Source organism: Belonocnema kinseyi, chromosome 6 (genome assembly GCF_010883055.1).
Source record: "Belonocnema kinseyi isolate 2016_QV_RU_SX_M_011 chromosome 6, B_treatae_v1, whole genome shotgun sequence".
NCBI classification, from domain to species: domain Eukaryota; kingdom Metazoa; phylum Arthropoda; class Insecta; order Hymenoptera; family Cynipidae; genus Belonocnema; species Belonocnema kinseyi.
Genome location: NC_046662.1, coordinates 97250563 through 97263642, shown reverse-complemented (window position 1 = coordinate 97263642; position 13080 = coordinate 97250563). Strand labels below are relative to the sequence as shown.

Here is a 13080-nt window from a genome sequence, read left to right as displayed (position 1 = left end):
AAAAATAAAAGCAATAAAAAACTAACCGAGAAGTTAGCGCTAGAAAGTCTTGCTCGCGTAATTGAGCAAGATGAGGCTAGAAGTGGCACCTTCATTCTTTACTCGCTCGAGATAGGACTTTAATGTTTTGATGGAGCGAGCATCTTCTAGTTTTGGCCAACTTCTAGCTCCATCTTGTCCAATTTCGCGATCTAAAACTTTCTAGTTCTTACTTCTTGGTTAGCTTTTTATTTTTTATGTTTTTGGTTAAGTATCATCTAGTCGATCGGGTGCGCTGGCATCTTATCGCTAGGACGCCTCGATATATATATATATATATATATGAAGACCATTATAAACTATTACTTAAGACATCAACTTAAGGGGGAAATGGAGGATAAGCACTTGCAACAAAAATTTTTTTTGGTTTTTGGTTTTTTGTTGTAAAATATTTTTTAAATATTGTGTCAGAATTTTAATGCAATTGGAAAAGAACTCTTAAAGTTATAAATTTAAAGTCGACCCTCCTCATAGACTGCAGCTGCGCTTGAAAATATAGGAATGTTCCAGAAGACAATGAAAAATACTATAAAATAATAGAATTTTTAATAGTTTTCACTACATTTTGTACATTCGTGAAGTGTGAACAGTGTAATGGAAAAAAGAAGAAGATGAAATCGTTAACAAAATTAGTTTTTTTCTTAATTTTTTCAATGTTCTTATTGCAATATTATTTTAACTAAATTTTTCAACATTTTTTATTTCCGATAAATCTACGTTGAGATATCGCTGGAACCGCAAATCATCTTTCTCAAGAGGCGTACTCGAAAATGCTCTGTCACTGGCTTATTTGACGATATTTTTCTACAAAAAAATTACTAATTATTTTTAAAATAATACTTTTTGACCTTCAAAACATTTAAATACATGTACTTTAGCCACATCTCTAAAAAATACATTAAAAAAGCGTTTTTTTACATGCATTATCCCCCATTCCCGCTTAGGTAATGTCTCAATTAAGTAACTAAGAACAAATCATGTCAACTGTACATAAAGTTACTTCTGTTCTAAATATACATTGAATTGGAAATGAGTAATCCACAGGGAATTAATTTCAACAACTTCCTATTTGACACTTGACATTTGAGTTTTCATTTTAAGTGAGTGGAAGAAAAAAAATGAATTTTAATGTGGAGCTCTTAATCATATAATGAGAACTGAGTTTTCAAATAGTCATAATAGGCATGAAACACTAATTCCAGTCAAATTAATAATGCACTTTGAAAATTCGGCAATGAAATTTGCCACAGAAAAATGAGATACCTATCAAGTATCCTAATTTAGAAATAATCAATTATATTAATTTTTTTCGAAATAAGATTATTCGACCTTTTTAATGTTTTGAACTAATTTGGAATGATAAATGGCCAATTCCAGTTCTTTTCCTCAGAACGATAAGAAAAGCTACGTGATTTCGTTTCGCCTGACAGACAATTCCAAGTACAAATCGTTTTTTTTTTTGTTTGTCGATGACAGCAGATAGGTTGCAGTGAGGTACACAATATTTCTGGGTACAAAGGGGTTAAAAGGGGTAACTGGGAGTTGGGTGGGCCGAGATCAATACTAGCAAAAGTGTGGCACGGTAGCGAACTCGCGGAGGCAGGCATATCAACAGAAGGGCAGTGAAACCGACAAGACAATAGGTTTTGTGCTATTTAAATATTATTGCATGACTGCCATTATCGATAAATTCAATCTAGAGTCCCAGCGACTGTATAAAACTTCCTGCTCAAGAAATTCCCAAACTTTTTAAGTGGAAATATTATAGTAAATATGTATGTTTATTTGTGAATTAAGATGTGATTATATTTTTTGAGTAAACATTCATATTGCTTCATTCACAAGTCTTTTTAGAACCAATTTATTTTATTTTTAACCATTTTTTTAATATAATTTTTTTTTGTACTTTTATTTATAATTTAAATTAATCGAAATTTTACTCATTACTGATTTTGCTCTGAGTTGATTGTTTCATGAGGCTACACAAGAAAAAAATGCCGACTTAGTTTGAGTTTTGTCGGATCATATTAAGAGGTACCCAGCAGATTTTAATTTACCTATGTGATTTACATAGGAAAACTGTGGCAATAAACCTTGTAAATGCTATAACTTTGTTAAATATAATCAAAATTTATTGCTCACGTAGGAAGTGACAGCTCATTGACGTGCTTTGGGAACAAAATGGTCATGCGAAAAGTTTATATTTAAAAAGCCTCAAAATGGTCACCATCTCATTTTTTTAATGGTCTTTTTCTATATTTTCTAAGAAAACCGCGCAAAACTTCATCAAAAGACTAAGTTTATAATTAAAAATGGTTTATTAATATTTACAATGGCAAACTTTTATAAAAATAAAAAAAGCACATACCACTTATTGATTTTAAATTATACATGGTTTTTGAACCAAATTTAGTCTAATTTTTTTTTTATAAAATATTAGAAAATGTCAATTTTTCCAAAATTGCAATGGTCACCATTTTTGTTTTTTGTTGAATGTTCAATGCACATATTAATAGCTCATTTTTAATTATAAACTTAATCTTTTTTACCAAGTTTGGAATAATTTAGTTGGCAAATATAGATAAAGTTAATTTTTCGAAAATTCAAATGGCCCCACAAATCTCGTGGAATTTCAGGAATTTAATTTTCTGAAAAAAATCACTTTATTTTCTTCATTTTTTTATGTAGAGACCTTACAATCATATCTACAAGCCATGTAAATATAAAAATGGGATCTCCCTTAGTTATCGATAAATAATTAAAAACGTACGCCAAAACGATGCACATGATTTAAAAACCCATTTCAACAAGAGACGAACAATATAGAACAATATTATAATCGTAAACCCGAACTTCAGAGTTCAGATTCTTGGGCGCTGGGAACGCTGTGCCACGGTGTTCGTTCGTAATTACTTCTCAAAAACTAAAGATCCCATCTTGATATTTACAGGGCTTATAATGGAAATTCTAAGATATTTTTATAATAAATGTAGGAAATAAAAAGTTTTTTTTTCGAAATTCATTTTAAAAATTAGTTTTTGAAAATCCAAGAAGTTAAAAAAAAATATTTTTCAAAAAATATTTTCAAATCTTCGTCCTATGACAAACAATTCAGAAAAATACAATAGCTGGGATTTCTCAGATGATTAACATGCTCACATGCATTCACATTTGACGATTGTGTAATTTGAAAAACTTTGAATTTCAACTAGTCGAAATTAAAAAGATAGAATTAGACTTGAAATCGTATGGTACCGAGACAGGATTATGATTTTAATTTTATGTGTTCAATCTTGAAATTGAAAAAGTTTCAATTTTTAATTTAAAGGCCTTTTCAGTTTTAAGTCATATCAGTTGTAATTTTATAAAATTCGAAAATATTTTTTAAATATATTTGCACTATCATTGAATTTTAAAATTAAAAGTTATTTAACTTAGCCTTTAGAATTTTGTCAATCATTGAGAAATATTACATGCAACTACTAGATATATTTACTCAAAAAACGTGAAGAAAGTTATATTACAGTATATAATTTTATCTTGTATTTTACTTTTTTTTAAAAGTATTTTATATAAGAATATTTAAATATGGTTTAGGTGCAGAGGGGAGAGTGGTCATTACGGGGACGTTGTTAACATCTTTAGGCATGCAGCATGTACACAAAGAACTTTCCAAACCATGAATAAAAGTTTTATAGCGATAAGAAGTTCTGGATCAACTTTAGATTTAATCAAAATTTTTTTAAAAGTAAACACATATATGTAGGCTGACTAAACTTACGTAATATTCTATAAACTTATTTGGTAAAAAGATCATTATGATTAGACTGAAGTTCAAACTGAAAAAATCCTATACTGAGAAGGAAATCGCGTATAGCCAGCGAACGTTCGATCAGAATAAACATAACGTGAAGTATTTTTTGGCGCATAATACTGAATATGTTGTTTTGTAACGCAACATTTCCGGTACCAAAAATGATTTGTCAATGTATATAGCGACTTTATAGTGTGCATTTAAATGGTTATTTTTTCAATAGTTTATTTCATGTTGGAAATGTGTCATTGCAGCGTTACACATGAATTATCATATTATTTTACACAATGATCGAGATTCGTGTGGAACAGCAGACCAAGTTGTTGTTAAATGAATAGTGTACGGCTAAGCAGAAGCAAATGTCCACAAACTTACAGAGTCGATTAATTAAATAACTAAGTGAATCTACAGTTATCATATGGACAACAAAATACTTGATTGACCCAGTAAAAATTTAGTTAAATTTGGTTAATTTAGCCGAATATAAATAATTACTGGATTTAACTGAAGCGTTTGATGAAATAAAAAATGGGTAAAATTTAAGAAATCAAATTAACAAGAAATTTTGGTTGATTGCAGCAAACAAGTTTGGTTCAAACTTTTAAGAAATGTTCATTCGAATAATCTAAAAACTGAAATCTTTGGGAATAAGAAATACAAAGACCCGTTTGGCAGGCTTTCGTGGGTTTCCTTGCTGGAAAAAATTACCGAAAATAAAAAAAAAAAATAGTTACAAAGTCTCGATCTCACATTAATATATTCGACTTTAAGCTTGTTTTGGACGAACTGTGCGTCCATATCAGATCAGATGCGGCAAGTCTCTCTGCGGCAAGTTACACCTGCTGCATTTCACTACTGCGGCATGTCACATCTACGGCTTGTCACTACTGTGTCATGTCACATCTAAGACATGTCATTACTGCGGCATGTCACATCTGCAGTCTGTCACAAATAGGCCTGTCACATCTGCGGTATGTCTCATCTGCGGCATGTCTTATATACAGCATTTCACAACTGCGGCATCTCTACCTAGCGGCTTCTCTCCCACGCTGGAACAGGGGCAGGGGTGTGACCTTACATTATTCATATGACCAGTCACAGAGGGACTTTCCCACCCTAAACGAGATATTGGAAAAGGGGTGAGGACCTTAGATTATTTCTGTAGCAACCACAGGGGTGCCTTCCCACACAAAGAGGCATTGAAAAAGGGGTAGGGGTGTGACCTTACATTATTTCTGTGAACAGTCACAGGAGTGGCAAAAGGTGTGGAAAAGTGGAAAAAAAAGTGGAAAAGGGGTGAGGACCTTAGATTATTTCTGTAGCAACCACAGGGGTGCCTTCCCACACAAAGAGGCATTGAAAAAGGGGTAGGGGTGTGAACTTACATTATTTCTGTGAACAGTCACAGGAGTGGCCCCCCCCCCACCCCCATTTACACGAGATGATGGAAAAGAGGTAGAAGTGTGATCTTACATTATTTCTGTGATCTTGAATTGTATGAACCGCAAAGGAGTACAAAAATATCAATTTATGTGTGAAAAATGTCACACGGGAAAAAAGCCGCTAGATAGAAATGCTGCAGTTATGATATGCTGCAGATGAGATATGCCACAGATGTGACATTCTGCAAGTATGACATGCCGCAAATATTAAATGCTGCAGTTGTGACATGCCGCAGGTATAACATGCCGCAGATGTGACATGCCGCAGGTGTGACTTGGCGCAAAGAAACTTACCGTATGTGAGATGGTATGTCTCCGCAACCTGTGACCGAATTTTTGTTTGCTTTTTTCTGTTTTATCTACAGAGTCGTAGACAGCCTTGGCTACTCAAGCATACGTTAGACATGATGCAGCTGTGCGCCGCGCCGGTTACACCGCAAAGGTTGCCTACTCGATTAATCATGCACCACACTCGCAAGTCTTGCAAGAGTTTAGCTATACTTACACTCTAGAGAGGTATAAATATTTATCGATCCACATCAGCTGGTTGGCTCTACGTATATGAAATCTTAAAATCAAAATCCTTCGATTTCAATGTCTACATACTAGAGTTGGTCGAATAAATAAAATTATAGAAATCGAAATTGGAACTAAGGTAATGGGTATAATTATTAGTCAATTAAGGAGTTTTTTCAATTTGACAATTTGTGAAAAACACTATAAGTGTTAAACAAAATTCTAAAATACACCGATGAATAATCAATTTTATGAAGATTTGAATTACCATAGTGACACTGTAAAAAGTAGAGATCTCTGTTTTTACGGTATCATTGTTTAGGTGTCCTGTTTTTGAATAGGAGAACCTGAGACTTATTTAATACCTGAAATTAGCCCTGAAATAATACTTATTTTCATAATGAAGTTCAGTGTTAAAAGTAGTAGATAATTTATATTGAAAGAAATAAACCATAATGTCAACAAACGCAATCATTGGCCATGCAGAAATAGTAATCGGTACAGGCTAATGATTGTATTGGCCACTGAAATATGGTAAAATCCAGTCATTGGACACATTTTTGATCATATCAGGGTATATATTACTGATTTTGAAAGCATGGTGACTAGCCAATAAATCGTATAATCATTGGCCGAAGCCAAAAAATGTTTTTGAAATGATTTCCACTCTCCATGCGTAATAAAAAGTGACAAACAATTATAGACATTGTCTACAAAAATTTGAACTATCTTGAATACATTTTTGCAATGACATTAATCATTTTTTAGATATTGTGGTCAATGACTATATGTTTCCGCATAATTCATGAGGTGATTTATTGGCCACCCATTTATCAATATAAACCTACATAATTTTAAGGTGAGAATACTACTATCATGTAGTTTTAATCACTATGTTTAAATGAAATGCAAAAGTTTTTAAGTATATCTATCGTAACTATTAAAGAAAATGATAATAATTTTTTATTCCGGCATTTAAACGCAACACGTTGCACTAGCCTAGCTTGTCAAATACGCTGCGGAATTCTTTGTGCTTCACCCTGTACTACTTATTAGTGTCTTTATTTGTAGGTATTTTTTTTCCTATAAATAAATTTGAAAGAGGTGGATAATAATGCGGAGAGAGGCAACGATTTTACCGATTACCCAATACAAAAAAGCGGGTGAAGTAATAATATAATTAATATAGTGCCGATTGATGAATACCTTCACCCAAAGCGGTAGCAAATTATGCCTTAAAAAATAATTCTTTTCACCGTCTTCATATTTACGTGTATATCAGTTTTTTTAAAAGGGTTTGAAGGTTTTAAGCGCCTCTCCAATTTTTTCAGCTTGGTAATTAACGCAAATGAAAAGAACATTTTTTATTAATTACAATATGATATTAAAAAGGCAGTAAATAACCAGAATGTTTACACAGAAGATCTGAATATTTGCATCCAAATTTTCGTACGCATAGATAAGGCCAATTAAAGGTCATACTAATATAAACCAAAATTCTTTATTATCAGACGAACTTTAGTTTCTTGAAACAGAGAATTTTTGAAAAAGTTAAAGCCGTTTTGTGATTTCTTCCAAATTAAGAACGTATAATTAAGAAAGGGTCGTTGGAGAGCTAGATCTGTTGATTATAATTTTTACGATGTTTAATAAATTATAATATAAAATATCTGTGTCATTCCATAAACGATTTGTTGAATTGCGTCCCATGCGTTAAAATTACTTTCTTTTATTAACCTCATGCGGAAATACAGCGTGCCGCAGTATTGAATATTTCTTGCAACTTATACCCAGTAAGTTCACTTTCGCATACTTTATTCTCTAATATTAACTCTAGTTGAGCACATTTTTAGCTAAAAAGACTTAAAAATTCATATTTACAAATGGTATTCGTGAAAAACTAACATTTCGAAAAAAAATTTCAACATGATGACGCTTTAATTGCTAACTTTTAAAAATTTCAATACATTCTGCAATGTTTCATCATCATTGCACAATTTTTTTAGAATTTTCAGGCCTTTAGTATTTAAAATGTAACTTATTGAAAATTGCTGTGGGTAATATTGACCCGATGTGACATTCTCGTTTGAAAAAGTGTCCAGAAAGGGTTGGAATGAAAGGTTTGAGAAAAAAGGCAAATATAGTTAAGGAACTGTATGATCGGTTCACTTAACTTCGCAAATAGTCATTGATGAACTAAGGAGTCATATTTACTGCATACTCTACACTTCTTCTTAATCTTACTCTACCTTTAATAAACTACAAATATCAATATCATTATAGATAATGAAATTAATAATCCAACAAATTAATCGTGAGTATATCATAAGTAGCAAACATTTATAATACATATGCATTATCGTTATTATTTCTTTAAACATATTTTATTTTAAAATAGCATAGTCGTGTATAACAATATGTGTATTACGATAATCTAACAAAGAAATTTAAATGCTATGTCGAGTTCAAGGTTAAAATCGCCACTCGACAAAAGTTTGCGTGCATATAACTCCTTTCAACTTTTTTTTTTTTTATTATATTTAATGCGACACGGCAAGCGATAAATAAGCGAATCTAAAACCTCGATTTTCCGCTGCAAAAGCAGGGAGCAACAGCAGCAGAATCGATAACAACCAAATGTAGCAGGTAGACTCAGATTTATTTTAAAAATGTACAAAAATTGTTTGTGCTACTACTGTGTACACATAAGTACAGATATTAAGCCCACTATATGATTGGAATACTTTATGTTGAAGCAATATAATTACTTTTTCTTGTTAATTCAACTGAATTTTTTGTTTAAATCCACCATCTTAGTTATCAAATAAATTTTTCAATGATCAAAACTTTTTTTTGGGTCAATATTAAAATTTAAACAAAAATGATTTGATTTTTAGTAAAATTTATTAAAATTTAAGAATCAATTCAGAGATTCAGAACATGAGCTAAACTTCGAATCATTTTACTGAAATGCAGACCAATACAACTCTAAATTGGAAGCTTATGATTTTCTTATTAATTTTAGATAGCATTTCTGGGAATACATTACATTTTTAATAAGCAAACGTTGATATTACTTTTCGATTAATTTCTTCTATAAAGAACTTTTTTTCTTCTTCACCACGAGCGAAATTGGGCATTAAAATATTGATAGAACTAAATTCCTAATTGATAAAAAAAACATTATTTTAGAATTGCATTCTGTAAGTGCAAAGAAAACTAAATAAACATGGAGTTAGGTTTCCAAATGGAAGAAAGTAATAGCATAAAAGTACATTGTGTGAGTTTGAACATTGAGGCATTGCTTAAATTAAAAACAAAAGCATATTATTGTAATGGGATTGCTTAACACATAAAAGCGAGCGTGAAAAATGACTCTGCATTTTCAAACAAAGGAAATGTTGCCTACATGAGGGGGTTGTTTTCCTGATTGGTCGGTTGCGATGAATGTCTTCTTGTTCTCCATAAAGTCAGCCTGGCAAATCCGTATTTAGTCATCTTGTGGAAACACTACTTATCTTCTTTTGTTCAAAATTAAGCAACCAAGTCATTTTTTTATCATTCTACTTTCTAAAAATATCTATTTCTTAACAAATCTTAAACGTTTATAATTAGTCCTACAATTCTTCTCGCCTTCTCGATACATTTTCGTAAAATATCACGAAAGGACATAGGCTTCGAAAACAGCACCACGGAGTTCAATATTAAAATTCAATTGAGCCAATTTTGTATTTTCCGACTTAGAATTCACATCAGCACAATAAACATTAATTTTGAGTACAAAATTGTCTATGCTTATTTGAAAAAGATGCGTGTAGAAAGTGCTTCGCAAAAATATTTGGTGAATTTTCTCAGATAGACCGGCGCCTTGCAAACCATTTATCGAATACATGCGAATTAAGCTCTGAATAAATACACATCCATTTTCGTTCAAGACAATTTTATAAGATGCACTATTTTTGATTATGTGTGTTTTTTTTTAAATTTAATTTTTGGTAAAATTAACTTCACATTGATTTAGGTCATTCGGTTGCAGGAGGGGTCTTATACCGCGAAACTTTTAGGTGAGCAGACGGCAAAACTTTGATATGTGTGTCTCTAAGTGCAAGCAGTGTTAACAGGCATCCTCGTCGTCAAGGCACTGAGCTTGCGCAATTCATTTTGTATTTTAACAGAAATTGTCAATCGGTGGGACAACCTTACTCGCACATGGACGTATTTCTTTACAACTAAGAACGCTCTTTTCTATGTTTGTTTATTATCTTGTGAATTTTGTTTCTTCTTTTTCTGATGAACAGTTTTTGGATAATCCTTTAGTATGAAAATCACTTATTCGCGAATGTTTATTGAGCAAAATTGCTAGAAAAATGCGATGTCATATTTAATCGTTTACAATAGATTAAAAAATATTTTGGAAAGATTGTCATGCGGTGAAAGAGAGAGTGGAAACTATTGTTGAACAATTTTGTGAGTGCTCACTTATTTACTTGGAAGGTTAGATATTCGGATGAACTAATTTCGAGAGTTTTTCTAAAATGGTCGATGCGAAGGTCGCGGAAAAGAATCGATTATGTTGATAGCTACCGACCCCGGAATAAAACGAAAATAGTAGCTCCTTGCGATCGGCGAAACTGCTGCACGAACTGCATTTTTCCAGGAAATTTATACAAAATTCCACATTAGTATTCAAGTTCTTCAGGCTGTTACAAAAATCTGGAGTTATTTTGAATCACTCAACACTGTGTCTCTGGTCTTCACATCCATTTTAAACTTTGATTCCTTCATTGCACACTAAGAACCACTTTAAAGGGAGAGACCCTCAAAAATGTGATAAATCTTCTTCCTACCCCCTTTTTAAATGTACGGTGTATCAGCCCTTCAACTGCAAGGCGACACCTGTCGTCCCTCCGGTTTCTCCTGATATTGAATGGCCAAGCGCCTGCGCATCTTGGTCATCGTTAACCTCTGACCTTTTTGCAAGCCTTTTCTGATTTCATCAAAGCATCCTCTCAAAATCGAAAAAGGAAAAACCTGCAGGTAGTTTTTTTAATAAAGGTTCAAGGATATATTGAGAGTTCTTGGATGTGATATGGTTATGTTGGAGTCGGGCTAGATTCATTGGAATAATGGTAAAAAATTAAAAAATGAATAGAGTTGTTTTTAGAAAATGTTTGGAGAGGTTTCTTGCAAGACCGGACATTTTCGACACCTCTGGTGGTTGCTAGATGCGAAGTCGCCGAAGACTGTCGACTGGAGGCGTTCGAGTCAGTGGCCTTCTCTACCACTCTGCGAGTCAAATTATACGGAAAGTGTACTTTGGAACCTAAAGCATTAAATGGTATGGAAATTTCATTCTGTCGATTAAGACCACGGCTCAGATTATGTTATCGAGAAAAACGATTTATTCTCCCTACACTGAAGGATCTACAATATGAAACAAAAATGCAGAGACCTTTATTTTTGTAGTATCCAATATCTTGGGCATAATATAATTGGTTGCACTGTTTTTACATTTTATTTTATTCAGTTTCAGAAATATTTTAGAACAGACCGTACCTAATAAATCACATATATGTATGTTTACTTCTCCTTAAAATACCTTATGTTGTCGCACGTTACAAAAGCTCTTCTTTTCGTCTTAGTAACATTTTGTATCCACCACGATAGGTGTAAAATATTCTGATTAAATGAAGGTTTGCAGTAAATAACTAGATAACGTAATAAATGGAAATTTTTCCAAACAGCGAAAAAACATTCTGTAAAATCGATACCACTATTTAAAGATGAAAAAAAAGTCCTTTCCTAAGCCGACGCACAGTGGGCTGGATCAGGAATTTACTATTCAAAATCACCTACAGCCTACAATTCTTAACCGATTTTCAATTTTCTTTAATAGAAATAATCAGCGATAGTTGCGCAAGAGCATGCATGGATAAGATTTTTGAATTTTTATTATTCTCTTTTTATTGGATAAGCAAACGAAGAGACAAAATTAGTCATTTTTCACTTATTATTTTTCATCTATAAATAAATAATCCAATTAATTTCGTTCTTTATGAAAATATATGTCAAAGCATCTTAGCAAAATAAATAATTAGTGGGTTTTCGAATATAATTGTTATAAAAAAATTATATTAATAATAATGTCAACATTATGAATTGTTTGCTTGAAAAGTATATTTTTAAGTTTCATTTGCTTCATTTTATGGACAAAATGATACTTGATCATGAAAATTTGTTTTCTGCTATAATTTGCTTATTTTATAAACAAATGCATAGTTTGGTCATTTATGTGCAGAAAGTAATCGTCTTTCTTTCTTATCGCCTTCAGTTTGTATTAGTGGTAATTATTAGGGATGTAGACATGTCATGCGACATTATTTGTTTATTTTATAAACAAATGCAAAGTTTCTCCATTTATAGAAAAAAATTATTCGTTTTTGTTACTCATCGTCCTTAAAATATAGAAGTGGTGATGTTTGAGAATAAAAATTGTCATTCGATATTATTTATTTACTTTATAAACAAATTATATGAACAAATACATATTTTGGACATTTATGGTCAGAAAGTCATTTTTTCTTTCTTGTTGCCTTCACATTGTATTATTGGAGATTTTTAGTAATACAGGCTTATAAATCGATCATTTTTGTTTATTTTGTGAACAAATTTTATAAAAATATGCATAGCTTGGCCATTTATAGAAAGAAAGTATCGTTTTTTCTTCCCGATCATCTTTAAAATATATAAGTGGTGATGTTTAGTGATAAAAACTTGTGATTCGATATTATTTGTTAATTTCATAAACAAATGATAGAAACAAATGCATTGTTTGGACATTTGTGGGTAGAAATTCATCGTTTTTCTCTCTTATCGCCTTATTTATTTTGAACCGAAACACATTTTAGCCACCCTCACCAAAATTTACGTAAAACATCACTCTACTTTAAACACATATGTATTTATAATATTTTTTTATAAAATTGACAAATAATATCAAATAGCAAGTCTTTATCACTAAACATCACCACTTATATATTTTAAAGATGATCAGGTAGAAAAAACGATACTTTCTTCCTATAAATGGCCAAACTATGCATTTTTTTATCAAATTTGTTTAGAAAATGAACAAAAATGATCGATTTATAAGCTGATCGATTTATTCTGTCTATACCAGGTGTATACATATGAAACCGGTATTGCCATTTAGCGGCCAGTAGGCACACTTGTAGGCACTGTCGGAACTTACCATTTGTGCTAATTGGCGTA

The 13080-nt window shown here is 31.8% G+C and overlaps 1 protein-coding gene across 1 annotated transcript in view; it reads right to left on the bottom strand.

The window, feature by feature from the left end:
- LOC117174609 overlaps positions 1-13080 on the bottom strand; it is a 119534-nt gene that overhangs the window by 16351 nt on the left and 90103 nt on the right. The gene's annotated exons all lie outside the window — the stretch shown is intronic.